Source organism: Lactuca saligna, chromosome 4 (assembly GCF_052625555.1).
Source record: "Lactuca saligna cultivar CGN05327 chromosome 4, ASM5262555v1, whole genome shotgun sequence".
Classification (NCBI taxonomy): Eukaryota; Viridiplantae; Streptophyta; class Magnoliopsida; order Asterales; family Asteraceae; genus Lactuca; species Lactuca saligna.
Window position 1 is genome coordinate 131,511,214 of NC_136420.1, and position 15,610 is coordinate 131,526,823.

Sequence of the window (15,610 nt, forward strand, 5' to 3'; positions counted from 1 at the left end):
TAAGACAATAGGAAGATTAATGTGTGAGCTTGTTTGAGAAACCATCAAACAAGAGGTTAATTGAATTAATAACTTAATTGACCATTACAAATCTTATTTAATCCAAACCATTTATCTATGGAATTAATTAGTTTAAACACTTGATCACCGCTTAAATTAGTTAATTGTCTAAGGGTTAGGAGTAATGAACATGAACCTAACCATTATAATTGGTAACCAATAGCAATTAATCTATCATAAATACAAATAACCATAGGAGTGAATTGGTTGAACCTAAATAGAAACATCTTTATCAAATTTGGTGAATAGTTGTTGCTTTAGTTATTCAGTTAATTTAGTGTGCCTAAGTTTCTAGTCTTGCAAACCTAGAGAAACCCCTTTTAGTTTTATTAGTTGTTTTAGTTAAAATTAGTTATTAGTTTAATTTTCCGTTCCCCGAGTTCGACACCTTACTTACTAATCTATACTAGTAAAAGACAGGTTCACTGCCTTTGTGTGTTACATTTATTAATTAAAAGTAGGGATAAAACAAGTGCATTTTACACACATCAAGTTTTTGGCGCCGTTGCCGGGGAACAGTTCTGAATAATTAATCTAATTCCTAATTTTTTCGATCCTTTGTGTGAGTTTACTTGCATAGAGTTCATTTATTGCAATTTAGTAATTAGTAATTAGGTTTTAGCATCTGTTGTAGTTTAGTATTAAATTTAAATTTTTTTCAAAATATCATTGATATTCGCCGAGTGCAATCGCACCTACTCGGCGAGTAACAGTTTATTTAGCAGAAAATTTTAAATTTTTTTAGTACATTTTTTTTGTTCTTTTTACGCTTTTATTCTATTTATTTCAGGACTTTCATGACCAGAGGATCAAACACACCACTGGTACCCCCGTTTGAAGATCCCGAATCCGCATTGAAAAGGAACAAAGGAAAGGACGTGGAGAGTTCAAGTACACCAAAGAAGTCACCTTTGTCCAACTTGAAGACCGTTTTTGGGAAAAAGAAGAGCAGTAAATCAGGAGCATCTAGAGCCTCTTTGATAATCGAAGAACCAATTCAAGAAGATATCGGGTACGAGACCGAGGAAGAAGAGGAGGCAACATACGAGCACGAAACCGAGTCCGAGGAAGAGTTAGCTTTCACAATGGCTAACATTGATGAAATCCCCATGGGAGAATGGAAGAAGAGGATGCGCGACGACAATGGCCCGGGACTTGTGCAACCCGCAATTCCCGCAACTGCTACCTTTGAGCTAAAGGGTCATATCCTAGCTTCACTCAAAGAAATACCTTTTTATGGGAAAGATCATGAAGTTGCCTACAAGCATTTGGATGAAGTCAATGATGTAGCTGATTACTTCAATATTCCAAATGTAACCCGCGAGACTCAACTACTCCGTATGCTTCCGGTAACATTCAAGGGTGCTGCTAAAGACTGGCTCAAGTCACTTCCCCCCGGATCAGTCACTACTTGGGCCAAGATGAAGGAAGAATTCATTGATCACTTTCGCCCACCTTCTAAGATAGCCAAGCTGAAGAAGGTCATTGCAAACTTTGAACAACAAGCTGGAGAGTCGCTATATGAAGCATGGGAGAGGTACAAGAGTCTGCTAAGAAATTGCCCACACCATGATCTAAACAGCCAGCAAGAAGTCTCCATCTTCTATGATGGAGTCAATGTCACAACCACGCAGTTACTCGACTCGCAAGGCCCACTTACAAAGAAGCCGCCCCCAGTGATTAAAGAATTGATTGAAGAATTCTCTAAACACTATAGAGAATACCATAACCCTAGACATGATGTCACTAGGGGAGCCTCTTATGCTGCTACTAAAGACTTATCCGCAGCCATGGCTATGCTAAAAACCATGGATAGGAGAATGGATAAAATGGATCAAACGATCCATGCAATTCGGGTGGGTTGTGGAAACTGCAATGGGCCTCAGCTCACTAGAGACTGCGATTTGGATGAGAATGGCAACAAGAAGGCGCAAGCATGTTACTCAAGTGGAGACCGATATGATGAAGATTGGCGCAAACAAAAGAAAGAGTGGATTCCGTATGAAGAGTACAAGAAAGCCAAGGAGGAGAAGTATAGACAAAAAGGGAGAGGGTTCTACCAAAAGGAGGAGCCGGTGCAAGAAAGGAAGCCAAGCTTGGAAGATATGCTCACTAAATTTGTAGCTGCTTCAGACAAAAGGCATAGTGATCATGATGCTGCTATTCAAGAAACAAGAACCATGCTCAAGAACCAGCAAGCATCTATCCACAATATAGAAACATAGCTTGGGCAACTTGGTCAACAACTTAACCAAAGGTCACCGGGTGAACTTCCTAGCAAAACTGAAAATAACCCATGAGGCACGCACATAAACATTGTCACAACAAGAAGTGGGAAGACAATCACTCCCCTGGCACCCATTCGGACTGAAGCACCCAAGGACTCACAGAAGGATGAAGCGGAAAAACCAGCAGAACACCAAAAGTTACAATCTGAGAGTCCTACTCGCCGAGTAGGGCCGATGGACTCGGCGAGTACACCATCAAAAACACGTGACCAATCTCCTGAAAAGCCTTACCAGCGTCCAATGCCATACCCAGCCCGAGCCAAGAAAGAGAAGCAGGAAGAGGAATATCAGAAATTTCTAGACCACATTAAGACTCTTCAAATCAACATACCATTCATTGAAGCCGTCATGCAAATGCCCAAGTATGCAAAGTTCCTTAAGGAACTGCTCACCAATAGAAGAAAGATGGAAGAAGTGAAGAAGGTAGTGCTTAATGAGAACTGCTCCGCTGCAATGCTAAATAAGCTACCAAAGATGAAGGGTGATCCGGGGAGTTTGACTTTACCTTGCCAATTTGGCAACTTGGCCGCAATCCATGCCTTAGCTGATTCTGGAGCAAGTGTAAACCTTATGCCATACTCATTCTTTAAGAAGCTGGACCTCCCGGAGCCAAGGCCAATTCGCATGACAATACATTTGGCGAACAAGACAGTCACCTTCCCAAGAGGCATATGCGAAGATTTGCTAGTGAAAGTGGATAAATTTGTCTTTCCTACTGATTTCATCATTCTAGACATGGAGGCGGATCCACAAGTACCAATCATCCTTGGAAGGCCCTTCCTCAACACGGCCAGTGCTATAGTAGACATGAGAGACTCAAAGCTCACCTTGCGGGTCGGGGACGATTCAGTAACATTCGGGGTGGACCAAGCTATGAAGTATTCTAGGAGCAGTGACAACACGACATTCTCAATCGACATGCTTGATGAACTATTGGAGGAAGACATACCTGAAGATTCCAGCAAGTTTGCAGCTTTAGATGAAACATTTGATCCAGAAAAAGATTTACTAGAAATTGAAAGACTGTTGGAAGAAGCGGAGTATGAAGAACTAATGAAGTAATCTGACAGCCCTACTCGCCGAGTAGGGCCGATCTACTTTCCGAGTATATCTGAAGAAAAGTCAGAATTCGTGAATGCAGCCACCAACTCGCCGAGTACCTCACCTGCACTCGGCGAGTCCGTCACTCAGAACCAACGAACAGAGCTCAAAACGTTACCAGACCATTTGGAGTATGCTTTTCTGGAAGAAGGCAATCAAAAGCCAGTAATCATAGCCTCGGATCTATCCAAGTCGGAAAAGGAGGAGCTAGTGCAAGTGTTGAAGAAACAGAAACGAGCCATAGCATGGAGCATCGCTGACATCGAAGGAATAAGCCCATCCTATTGCTCTCACAAGATCAATCTAGAAGAAGGAGCAAAGTCGGTGGTACAACACCAAAGAAGGTTGAACCCGAACATGCAAGAAGTAGTCAAGAAGGAAGTGGTCAAACTCTTAGATGCAGGAATCATTTACTCCATTTCCGATAGCCCATGGGTGCGTCCGGTCCAAGTGGTGCCCAAGAAAGGAGGCATGATGGTCATAACCAACGAAAAGAACGAGTTAATCCCGACACGAACGGTAACCGGTTGGAGAGTGTGCATCGATTATCGAAAGCTAAATGATGCCACTCGTAAAGACCATTTTCCCCTACCTTTTATTGATCAGATGTTAGAAAGACTATCGGGTCATAGCTATTATTGCTTTCTAGATGGATTTTCGGGTTATTTTCAAATACCCATAGACCCAATGGACCAAGAAAAGACCACATTCACATGGCCAAGTGGGACTTTTGCCTATAGACGCATGCCTTTTGGGCTATGCAATGCACCTGCGACTTTTCAAAGGTGTATGACAGCTATATTCCACGATATGGTGGAAAAATTCATGGAAGTTTTTATGGATGACTTTTCCGTTTTCGGATCTTTTTTCCATGACTGCCTCACAAATCATGACTCAATGCTTGCTAGGTGTGAGAAAACCGACTTGGTCCTTAATTGGGAAAAATGTCACTTCATGGTCAAGGAGGGTATAGTTTTGGGCCACAAAGTTTCAAAAAAAGGAATTGAGGTGGATCGGGCAAAGATTGACACCATTGCCAAATTACCCCCACCAACTAATGTGAAGGGCATTAGGAGTTTTATAGGACACACAGGTTTTTACCGATGTTTCATAAAAGATTTTTCCAAAATAACTAGGCCTCTAACACAATTATTACTCAAAGATGCACCATTTAATTTTACTAAAGAGTGTATAGAGGCATTCGAATTTTTAAAGGAAAAATTAACTAATGCCCCGATCATTATTGCACCAAATTGGAACTTACCCATTGAGATCATGTGTGATGCTAGTGACTATGCATTAGGAGCTGTCCTTGGTCAAAGGGTTGATAAGCACTTTCAACCCATATATTATGCTAGCAAGACCTTAAACCCAGCCCAAGAGAATTACACCACCACTGAAAAAGAATTGTTAGCTGTGGTGTATGCTTTTGACAAATTTCGCCCTTACTTGGTTTTATCTAAAACTACTGTGTTTACTGACCACTCGACTATCAAGTATTTGTTTTCCAAACAGGATGCTAAGCCAAGACTGATACGATGGGTGCTACTTCTTCAAGAATTCGACATAGAAATACGAGACAAGAAGGGAATGGAGAATGTAGCGGCTGATCACTTGTCCAGGCTAGAGAACCCGCAACTGCAAGAAGACAAAGATGGAGACGACTTTCCGGACGAATACATCATGGTGTCAGTGGGAGAAGAGCCATGGTTCATAGACATAGCTAACTATTTAGCTACAAATTACATCCTGAAGGACTATAGCAGTCAACAAAAGAAGAAATTCTTTGCTGAAATCAAATATTACTTTTGGGACGACCCATACCTCTTCCGAAGCTGTGCGGATGGTATTATACGAAGATGTGTGTTCGGGAAGGAAAGTCAGAGAATACTAGAACATTGCCATAGCGGGCCCACGGGAGGACATCATGGAGCACACTACACTGCAAAGAAGATCTTTGACATTGGGTTTTATTGGCCTACAATCTTTAAAGATGCGGCCCAATTTGTCAAAGAATGTGATGCTTGTCAAAGAGTGGGAAACATTTCATCTCGAAATGAAATGCCACAACATAGTATCCAAGTGTGTGAGGTGTTTGATGTGTGGGGCATTGACTTCATGGGACCTTTTCCCATGTCCAAAGGGAACAAGTACATACTGGTAGCAGTCGATTATGTATCCAAATGGGCGGAGGCACAAGCGTTACCAACAAATGACGGACGGGTAGTGGTGTGATTCTTGAAGAAACTATTTTCACGCTTTGGCATTCTGAAGGCCTTAATCAGTGACCGAGGCACACATTTTGCCAATGATCAATTGGAAAAGGTGCTAAAGAAATATGGGGTTACCCATAAGTTCTCCACATCATATCATCCACAAACTAGTGGACAAACTGAAGTGACCAATCGAGCCTTGAAGCGAATATTAGAAAAATCGATGGGAAGAAACCGCAAGGAATGGTCGGACAAGCTAGATGATGCATTATGGGCCTTTCGTACAGCTTTCAAAACACCTATTGGTACTACACCATATAGGTTAGTTTATGGAAAGCAATGCCATTTACCGGTCGAGATCGAGCATAAGGCGTATTGGGCTTTAAAGAGGTGCAACTTTGACATGGAAGAACTAAAGAGCAACCATTTGATGCAAATGAATGCCCTTGAAGAGCTAAGGAATGATGCATACTCTAGTTCTTGGCTTTATAAAGAAAAGACCAAGAAATGGCATGATAAAAGGATCAAGAATAAAGAAATCCATGAATGCCAAAAAGTGTTGCTTTTCAATTCCCGATTAAAACTTTTCTCGGGCAAACTCAAATCAAGGTGGGATGGTCCTTTTCTGGTCAAGACAGTGTTTCCACATGGGGCTATAGAGTTGTTATCAAGAGACGGCACGCCTTTCAAAGTCAATGGTCATAGAGTAAAAAAATATGAAGAAGGAGTCCCTCAGAATGAAGGATTGGAAGAGTTGCTGCTGGGCGGGATTGCAACTACGTAGAAGGGGAGGAGTCCAACTAATGGCTCCATAAAAAGAAGCGCTTCTTGGGAGGCAACCCGAGTCTCAAGTTTGCATTTTCTTTCCTTTTCTTTATTTTCACATTTTTTTCATTCTTCTTCATCTACTTTTTTGCCAATAACTGCTTGAGGACAAGCCATGCTTGGAGTGTGGGGTGGATAGTGTAAAAACAAGAATTAATACACTATTTTTTCTAAATACACAAAATTTTTCAATCTGTGACATATACTCGCCGAGTAGAGTCGTGTACTCGGCGAGTAGATGCCCGGTTCAGTCAGATGTTATTCAAAAGCGCTTCTACTCGGCGAGTAGACCCATTCTACTCGGCGAGTAGCTAGTTTAAAACAAGTGAAATATAATCATTAAAAAGTTTTTTTTCCACCATTTCATCCCATTACTCACCGTGCACTTTCCTCTCAGCCATCTTTCAAGTTGCTTTCAAGATTTAGTCAATTTTCTACTCAATTCTCACTATTCAAGCAAAAAGGTAACATCTTTACCCTTTAAATTCATGAAAGGTTTGATTTTTATCACAGATCTGTCCAGATTTGAAGTAATTTCGGATTTGGGGAGTTTTCCTCAACTTCTAGGGTTTTGATTTAATCACGAATTAGATATTGTTAGGAGTATTTTCTTCAAGATCTATGGTTAGATAAGTAATTACAACAAAACCCTATGAAAAATTTGGACTTTTGGACAGTTTATACAGATCCGGCACTCGATCTGTCATGGTGTTCCTACTACTCACCGAGTAGAGTCGTGTACTCGGCGAGTAGATCACAGTCAGACCCAATATTTTTTGTTTTTAATTACTGGGTGTTGTTTATTGTTGTGTTCTTGATATGTGTATGTAGGTAGCATGGCAAGAAGGGGTCAATCTTCGTGAGGGGGAAGCCATGGTGATATGCCATGGCTATCTTTTCAACAAATTACGTCCAAATCATCAAAGACAAGAGCTCTAAACAGACTGGAGGCACTTAGGCAGAAGGAAATTCACCTTCCAAATGCAGTGGATTGGGGATGGATGGGAAATGTTGGTTTGGAAGAAGAACTCACCCCGTACATGGTAAAGGATTGCAATTTGGGATATGCCAACATCACTTGTGATGGTTGGTTGCAGTTATTAAAAATCCAAGAGCCAGTTTATGCTGAGTTGTGCTGGGAATTATTTGCTACCATCTCATTTTGAGGTGGTAGTGAGTTCTATAATCCTAACACAATTTCTTTCTCTTTGGGCGGGGAGCTGCGGCAATGCAGCATGGTGGAGTTCTCATGGAGGTTGGGTGTTTATGACCAAGACATGGTGATGATGGACTATTTTGAAGCCTTCTTGGAAAATTGTTACAAGGAACTTCCCGAGGAGGTGGTGGCGTCTACATGGTGGAACACAATTGCGAACCGAGTCTACATTCCCTCCACCGCGCAAGAAGGTCACATTCGTTCTCCGATCCACCGACTCATTCACCGGTTTGTGGCTAGTACGATAAACATGCGGAAGGATGGGGACAAAGTCCCCACCCTTGACATATTCTACTTGTGGAGCATCATCACTCCAGACGTTTTTTGCAACCTTCCTTACTGCATTGCCAAATTTCTTGCTGAGGGGGTGGTCAAAGAGAAGATCCATTCAAAGATAAATGGAGGCATGTTTATTACCCAACTTGCCAAGTTATTTGGGATCTTGGATTTGCTACAAGCTCAAGCACTAACGGTTATCCACCCTCCACCATTCAACACTGCACTTTATAGGAGGGCACGAATAGTTGAAAAGTTTGGTGATTCCTTCACTATTCCAAATGAAAATGAGTCGGCGATCCCCGAGGAGTCAGGAAGGCGGGTCCAACAAAGGAGCGAACGGGTGCAGGAAGATCCATCGGTTATTCCGGTGGATGATAATGATGGTTGGAACCAAGTAGAGTATCGACACTACTTGGATGATATTGGGCGAGGGGTGAACTACACTAATCAATCTTTTGAGTACCTCTTTCAACAAATGCACATTGCCCCGAGACTTGGACCCGGCTATCCCTATATCATGAATTGGGATGAGAGGATGCGAAGAAGAGATGGAGAGGGAGGAAGTGGAGCAGGAGGAGCTGGAATGGAAGATGAAGATTGAAGAATTTGTTTTGTTTTTTTTTTTTTGTTTTATGCTTATGATGTTTTGTTCTAAAACAATTGTTAAACACTTTGGATTTTGTTTTATGGTGGTTGGATTATTAGTGTCACTGTTAGTTGTTTTTTTTCAGGGATTGAAGATAGGGAAGCATGCTAACTAGTGAAGGTCAAGAAAGGAATGAGAGATTTTTAAGCAATTATGGAGTCTTGTCCTTAGGATTGAGTCCGTAAGAGTCGAGGGTCATAGGGAGTGTTGCTACTAAAGGAATTCGAGTGAGGGTCAATTTACATTTCCGATTTCAACACCAAAGTCGAGAGAAGCAGCGACTAGAACAATTTTGGAAAAACACTCACTACTCGCCGAGTGCACAAACTCTACTCGGCGAGTACATGCGATATTACACGATCTTGTTTTGCATCAAGACCTACTCGCTGAGTCCACGAGCCTACTCGCCGAGTAGCCTACTACTTTTGGAATTTTAGAATTGCTTTGACCACTTTCACTGCAACATTCATACACTCTTTGTGAGGGATTACTACTGGAGAATTTCTAAAGACCTTGTTCCGTGGAATTTTCGAGCTGTCAACCACACGAGACGCATGCCACCCGTGCCATGGATGAGCTGTTCCCATGGCTAAAGTCAATTAAAGAAGGAGCTGAAGAGGAGAGTGTCAACCTATCGACTGCTACACCAGGGGAGTTTGTTCCAATTCTCTCTATATTTGCATTTTTATTTTGCATAATATGCAATGAGGGCATTGCATAAAATAAGCGTGGGGTAGGGGGTTAGTCACATATTAGAAAATTTAGAATCTTAATTTAGGCTAATTTTAAAAAATTGTTGCATACCAAAAGTATGACTTAGGGATTTAATTTAGGAAATTTTGGTAAAAGTAATTAGGATTCCATGTTAGAATTATATTTGATGATTGCATGAAAACCCAAATGTTTAGTTAAGCCTATATACGTTCTAGTGCATTCGTGGCTTCCTTATTTCAGTGAAATCATGAGACAAAAACACGACCTTGCTCAGCCTGAGGGGTGCAATATGTTTAGCAGCCTAAACCTGAAATGTATCCAGGAAAATTGTTATCATTAGCCAATAAAGGTTGAGATTGAGCGCCCCTGCTTAAGCATGTAGGGATTTGAGTGAAAAAAGTGAGGAATACATGTAAAAAAAAGAGAGAATTACTAGAAAAGTTGTAAGAATTTTGGAGCAAATAAAGTGAAGATCTAAAGATCAAAATTCCAAGAAATCCAAAAAGTTGAAGATACCAAAAATCAATCAATACAAAGTGGTGAATTCAAAGAGATCAAAGGTCAAATTATTAAGGAAGTGAAGAATTCAAAGAGCTCCATAGTGGTATCGAAAAGTTGTAATTCTAGATTATGTATGCTTGGGTTGCTCAATTAAAAATACCTTGAGGGTAAAGAGGTTTTCTGAGGATGGATTCGGAGGGTTGCATAAAATGTGCATAGTTCGGGGTGAGTGGGCGAATGTTTATGAGGATTGTGAGTATTTGAAGTATGGGGGTTTTTAGGAAAATTTTAGACACAAATGCATGCGTTGCGGTCTTGGCATAATGGCTGGGTTAGATTGGAGTTATTATATGTGATTCTAATATGCTTAAAATTTAGTTTTGCTTGGGGGCAAGCAAAAGTCAAGTGTGGGGTATTTTGATATGTGCATAATTAGTTAATTATTTAGCATATATTCTTAAGCATTTTTAATTAATTATGTGAATAATGCGGACAAAAGGTACTTAAAGTGTTTTGAATTTTGTTTTCAGTCTAGAAGATATGCTTGGAAGTAAAAGGAGCAAGGGGAAGCAATTGAAGACCAAATTATGAAAATAAGAGACAAAAGACCACCTACTCGGCGAGTACATGAGGATGTTCCAGAAGATAGCTACGATTCCTGATTCAAGACGGATAACTATGCACCTACTCGGCGAGTTGGTCCTACTACTCGCCAAGTACACCCTGTTTTGAGATATCTATAAAAACCGAATCTTTATCCAATGGGACGACATTCCTGGCGATTTTTGAAGGTCAAGCTGCGACTAAGAGCCCTAGAAGACGCTAAGGAACCCTAAGCTTCAATCTTTTGAAGAATTCAAGCAATTAGGTTAATCCTACCACTTAGATTTAGGAATTGAATATGTTTGATCTAGTAAACCTTGTTTTTATGTTTGTTTCTACTGCAACTATGAACTAAATTCGTTTTTGTTTCTGTTTGGGGAATACCAAGGAACTCCTATGGTTTAATTATTAGTTTTTGTTTGATTTTTTATTGGTGATTTATTAAATTAAGTTTGTTAAAGAACCTTATGCATTAATCACTACTATTTTCTGTTAATTGGAAGACAATTAGGCTGCATGAACATCTCTTAGTTGTTAACCTCATATGTCTATGTGAACACTAAACCATATGCTTAGAAGTAATGATTATGAAACTAAGATTAATAAGACAATAGGAAGATTAATGTGTGAGCTTGTTTGAGAAACCATCAAACAAGAGGTTAATTGAATTAATAACTTAATTGACCATTACAAATCTTATTTAATCTAAACCATTAATCTAGGGAATTAATTAGTTTAAACCCTTGATCACCGCTTAAATTAGTTAATTGTCTAAGGGTTAGGAGTAATGAACATGAAGCTAACCATTATAATTGGTAACCAATAGCAATTAATCTATCATAAATACAAATAGCCATAGGAGTGAATTGGTTGAACCTAAATAGAAACATCTTTATCAAATTTGGTGAATAGTTGTTGCTTTAGTTATTTAGTTAATTTAGTGTGCCTAAGTTTCTTGTCTTGAAAAACTAGAGAAACCCCTTTTACTTTTATTAGTTGTTTTAGTTAAAATTAGTTATTAGTTTAATTTTCCGTTACCTGAGTTCGACACCTTACTTACTAATCTATACCACTAAAAGATAGGTTCACTTCCTTTGTGTGTTAAATTTATTAATTAAAAGTAGGGATAAAACAAGTGCATTTTACACACATCAGTCAACCCAACCAAGTCAACCTAACCGAGTCAAGTCAACCGAATTGACCCAGTGTGAGTATGTGCGGCGTACTCCGGAGGTACGCTGAGCATACTCAAGCGTCGCATGTTAACCACCTCCAGGGGGTTGACCTCGTATGTAGGGCATCCTCCGAGTACACGAGGCGTACTCTCGTAACCTTGAAAAAAACAATAAGTGCTTAATGGATTAAGCACTTACGTCCATATATCGGATCCAAGGCTAAAATACACTCTAGAGTCACAAAGTTTCTAACTTTATGACTTTACATGCCCATTAAGTGCTTAACTCAAGGTCTTCATCCATTAAAACCATCTACAAGATGCATGGAGCAAAAATAACCATTGGGACTTCATTTTTATGACTTAGGACCCCTCCTAGGGTCTGAAGGACAACTCAAATCATCAAGAACATGTCATGCTTAAGATAAGACATTTGGGACCAAATGCATTATTAAAACACCCATTTCTAGATCTAGATGATTGAAAGATGAAGTTGCAAGATTTATACCTTTGAAAGGCTACAAATGAAGAATAAGTCCTAGATCCAAAGTGCTTTATTCTTCCAAGATGATCTTGAATTCTTTCCTTCTTCTTCTAAGCACACAAACACACTCTTTCAATCTAGAAATGACTTCTCAAGGTGCACTAGGGTTTCAAACATGAATGAAAGGGTGAAGGATGATAAGATTGAGGGAAATGAGGCCATGAGGATGCTTAAATACTAGCCAAATCCTAAAAATTAGGGTTTCCTCATTTAGAAAGTATGTGGAGTGTACAATGATGTACACTGATGTACGCTCAGTGTACACCACATACGCATCGCGTACTCTGAAGACCTCAATTTACAATAATGCCATTAATGCCTTCGATTATCAACCACAGACGAGCCGTTGCTTGCGAACAAAACCTTGAACTAACCCTGGTGCCCTCCTCATAGATAACGATTTATCCCCATATTAGGGTTCAAACTACAACTCACTGGCCCTCACAATCAATAATGGCACCAAACCTGCTTAGTCGATCCATATTCACTCTCATGAATACATCCCCCATGGGAATAGGGATCAAATTAATCAGATAAATCACCCCAAAAATCTCCAATACACAACACTTATATACTGCAGATGTAGAAACCTTGTGTTTGTTGGCGATAGAAATGCACAACGGACACTCTAACTCTCTAATAGGCATATCAAACTCCATACTAAATGACCGATATACAAAGACTGACTCGCACCCGAGTCAAACAACACAAGAGCATGCAAAAATTCCACTAGGAATGTAGCTGACATCGGAGCCTACGCCGGCTTGGTAGCGAGCAATGGATAGATGACCTTCATATGGCCAACCTGATCATAGTGACAGCAAACCCAAGAACTCGGAGCTGGGTCCAGCTGGTGGAAATCCCTCGCATAGTGCCCCTCCTTGCCATATCTTCCACGCATACCTCCTGATTGATAGGCTCCCTCATGAACCTTGCTGAACTTCCCATAAGTGTGACCCCTATGCCTTCCAGATCTAGTATCAGCGGCCTTGAACCACTTCGGCGTAGTCTGCAACTGCTTTGGGGCCAATCTCCGCTCCCTCGATTTGAGCTCTATCTCAATATCACACCGCCTGGCAGTGTCCTGCAACTCCAACAAAGAACCAGAACGCTGAATGGATACAAACTGCCTGATATCCATATTGAGCATGCTCAAGTAAGAGGTCATCTAAACTTGCTTAGATGTAGCAAACTCAACACAAAACATGGCCCTCTCCATGAACATCTTGGTGATCTCTGTCACTGACTCAGTCCCTTGTCTCAGATCCAAGTACTCCTAGACCAACTCCTTACGCTCCACCAGCGGGACATATCTAGAATGCAACGTCTTTGAGAACTGCTCCCAAGACACATCAGATCTCTTCTCAAAAGAATACGAGCTAGTAACAAGTCTTCACTAATCTATTGCTCCATATAAAGCACCAACCCTAGTAGTGGCAATGGTTGCGATGGCTACAACAGTAGCAGCCGCAGAGAAAGAAACATAATGATCATCAAAATACTCCACCATGACGGTCTTAATAGACTCAAACATATCCAATAACAGTGCTCAAAAGTGAGCAACAACCTCCTCCTGAAGGATGTCCCTAATCTTGTCGTCGAACACAGATGCTTCATTCTAGCCACCTGTCCTTAAGCCTGATCTGGATCCCGCCTCAAAATGATGCATCATCACCGTACTGAAAATAAACCAGGGAGATATCAGATAACATGCATATCATATCATGTGAACCAAGTCCCAATAAAGCCCTAGGGGTTGTGACTTCCTTGTTACACATACGTGTTGTGTGCTTTCAGTAGTACTGGCCCATACTATTTTCCACGCCTACCCATATTTGTCGTAAAGAATCATCACCACCCTAATAATACACACTATCATGAGTATACACTCAATCGTCACTCCCTAAAGGAAGGCTAAACATTACAAAACTGGCCGACAGACCCCACACAACATATCCATGAAACATCCACCAACCCTGCACCACTCGTGTATGCTAATCATACATAACATTGGACACTATAGACAACTGAATATCTAATCCTACCCTAAGCCCTTCATTAAACAAGAGCAAGAAATAAGGCTAAACCAAACATTCCCATGCTATAAAATCTTAGTTATGTATAACTATGATACATATACTAAGAAACTACAGTAATGATGCCAATTTTATATAAAGAAGAACCCTAGGCTATCAGACATCATACAATCAGGTAATTCCATCATAGAATTCTTGAAGATCCTTATCATATCATTAGTATGCTGTTCTAATATATCACAAGATCAAATAAGAATGTGGTAATTTTGGGTCTACTTACTGGCTCCGATTGATCGTACACATCGCATCATATTCGATTATTTTGAAAAAAAATTGAAAAATATTTTAAATATCTTTTCCTTATTTTGAGACTGGATTCACATGATTGCTCATCTAATTCAATCAAACCAAGGCTCTGATACCGACTAGTAACACTCATAAAAATCATGATAAATTTAAACAATTTAAACCAACCAATTTCACAAATTATATACAAACATAGTTTTCAAAACATGTTCAACATTATATTCTGAAAAAAATCATAAGGCAAAACATGAGGATGTGCAAGGTCACGCCTTCGGTTTCCCGCGATCATCCGATGTACCTGAAACATAACCCAAAACTATAAGCCAACGCTTAGTGTGATTCCTAAAAGTACCAACACATAACATAATCATAACATATACAACGTCTACACAAAGGTTTCAGCCTGACTAGATCGCCCCACCGACTTATAGTATATATGGTATGCTCAAAGAAAATTCAGCATGACTGGTATGCCTCACCGAGCCTTCAACCTATTTCGAACATTCTTCATACCTTCTTCCTGACTAGTATACCTCTCTGGCCTTTAGCCTATCTGGGATGCCCTGGGTCTCTTGGCCTTGAGTCTACACTAGCCCGCCTCAACCCAACCACACATATATGTGTCGACATATACCTAATAGATAGGCATATATATATATATATATATATATATATATATATATATATATATATATATATATATATATATATAACCAATCAACAAACAATTTTACACAGATCTTACAGATCACCAAGCATAGCAGTAGCATCATCTTATATACCAGGATATAGATGTAACAGACGACTACAACATATTAACATACGATAAACCAGGATAACAATCCAATGGGCTGGCCATGGTGTCTTCGACCCAAAAGTATAGTGATGAAGACTCACCTCACAAACTGAACAGAAGTTGATGAGGTCTCGACTCCGAATCTCAGCTCTCTAACGAACACCTATTCCCACCAAATGACCAATTTCCATTAAAATCCCAAAATACCCTCAAAGTAAAACTTGGTCAAACATGGTTAAAGTAAAATTCAAGTGGTGAAACCCACTAACTCAACTGAGTCAACCAGCCGAGTGAACCCAACTGAGTCA

At 40.1% G+C, this 15,610-nt stretch overlaps 1 non-coding gene across 1 annotated transcript; it reads right to left on the reverse strand.

The window, feature by feature from the left end:
* Window positions 1-1,529: 1,529 nt before the first annotated feature.
* LOC145044552 (small nucleolar RNA R71) lies at window positions 1,530-1,636 on the reverse strand. Its single transcript, XR_013681501.1, has one exon. It is a non-coding gene; the product is annotated as a small nucleolar RNA R71 (small nucleolar RNA).
* Window positions 1,637-15,610: the final 13,974 nt, after the last annotated feature.